Raw genomic sequence first — 1,853 nt, 5'->3', positions numbered from 1 at the left:
ATGTGAATTCTTTTCATGCCTTAAAAAATTGAAAGGATGTTTGAAATTAAGTTGAATTAATACAACTGTGAAAGTAAAATGCAATGATGTGATGCGTTGTATTTCCAAATCTGCATGAGCATTGAGCAACTAGCAGTTCCAAAACTGATGGCCAGGTAATTCTTTTGGAAAAAATATTGCACGTCCTACCGGGCCCCCGAAACGGACGTAACCCCTATAGTTTAAAATGTTTACCCTGTAAAGCGCTCTGATACCCTCGGGTCAAGTTCGCGCTCTATAAAACAATCAAATAAAATAAATTAAATAATGCGCACTGATGTAATCACCCTTTTAATTGTTTTTAAATTAAGGTAAATTTGAATTTTTATTATTGTACACTATGAATTTGTATCAGATATCATGTGCTTTTATGGTCTATTTTTATTTGACCGAATAAAGAATTTGAATTTATTAGGCAAGTGTCAAGTAAATGTATAGCCTGAGGTTAGTTTGTTATCCTATAAACCAGTGAATCCCATAACAGAACCTACAGAGGGATCTGCTGCTACTGTCTGTTAGTCCAGGAAGGAGTTTATTTACCGAAGATACACATATTCTCACAGGAGTTCCGTTTCAGAGGCAGCGCGTGCTTCTCTGACAGCCCACTAACTCCCTCCCTCTCGCCTGCTCTACCCTTAAGTTTCGGTTTCCATTCTCGCCCGTTCTCGGCGACCGTCACTCCCTGCTAAGATGGCCGAGGTGTCGGGCTCGCTGTTGGACCTCTCCGAGGAGTTTACCTGCTCCATCTGCCTGGGCACTTTCGAGAGCCCGGTCACCACTCCCTGCGGCCACAATTTTTGCCGTGTCTGCCTGGAGGTGATCTGGGCGAAGGAGGCGCAGGACGGCTGGAAATGTCCTCAGTGCCGCACTGGCTTCGCAACTAAACCGGAGCTCCGCAAGAACACCGTGCTGGACACCGTGGTGCAGCAGTACCTGCTGGACGTGAACCGGTGCGAGCAGGAGCAGCAGGCGCAACCGGAGCCGGAGGAGGAGTCGGAGGAAGAGGAGTCCTGTCCGGACGGGGCCGTGCCCTGTGACTCCTGCCTCAAGGTGGCCGCCGTCCGGACGTGTCTAACCTGCATCGCCTCCTTCTGCCAGGAGCACCTGCAGCCTCACCTGGGGAGCCAGGCGTTCGCTCACCACCAGCTGCACAGCCCGCTGGGGAGCTCCGAGCTGGGCCTCCGGACCTGCAAAGATCACAAGAAGCTCCTCGAGTACTATTGCGAGGAGCACGGAAAGTGCCTCTGCTGCTACTGCTTGGCCGACCACAAGGCCTGCAAAACACACACCGTGCCAGAAGCCAAGCTCAAAAAAGAGGTGAGTACCGAGCCCCTCACGACAAGAGGGGGCACCCGAATAAGCCTAACACCTTGTATTGTAGAACTTGTCTAGCGTTTACCTCCCTAGTATGGGTCGCTGAAGCACTTCGAGATGGCAAGTTACAGCATGTGCTGTGCCGTTGTCTAGGTGTTGTTTATGGTCTGCATTAACAACACAGCTGCCCCCAGACATTTATTCAGTATCACCAGGTGAAGAGCTCTGGCTGTGCCCGGATGTGGGGTGGCTGCAATTCATGTTTTGATTGGGCACAAGTTGTGTGCATTCACAAACAATCATTTTCAATGCAATCGGTCTCGCCTTTGGGACCTTATATGTATTTAGCTATGCAGCGCATTAGCCTGGGTGCTGAAACATCTACTGGTCTTTAACATGGAGGGAAAATGGGCACCAAACGGTGTGACACGCCAGGTATGGGAACACATGGAGAGAAATATTGCCTTTCAGCTGGAAATGGTATAGACCAAAGCTCTGTT

At 49.3% G+C, this 1,853-nt stretch overlaps 1 pseudogene; it reads left to right on the top strand.

The window, feature by feature from the left end:
* The first annotated feature begins 718 nt into the window (after positions 1 to 718).
* On the top strand, positions 719 to 1,431 carry LOC147667179 (E3 ubiquitin/ISG15 ligase TRIM25 pseudogene; annotated as a pseudogene).
* The last annotated feature ends 422 nt before the right edge of the window (positions 1,432 to 1,853 follow it).

The sequence above is a fragment of the Lissotriton vulgaris genome, unplaced genomic scaffold (assembly GCF_964263255.1).
Source record: "Lissotriton vulgaris unplaced genomic scaffold, aLisVul1.2 SCAFFOLD_1428, whole genome shotgun sequence".
In the NCBI taxonomy this organism is placed as follows: domain Eukaryota; kingdom Metazoa; phylum Chordata; class Amphibia; order Caudata; family Salamandridae; genus Lissotriton; species Lissotriton vulgaris.
Note: the sequence above shows the minus strand (reverse complement) of the source record. Positions and strands in the feature narration are given on the sequence as shown.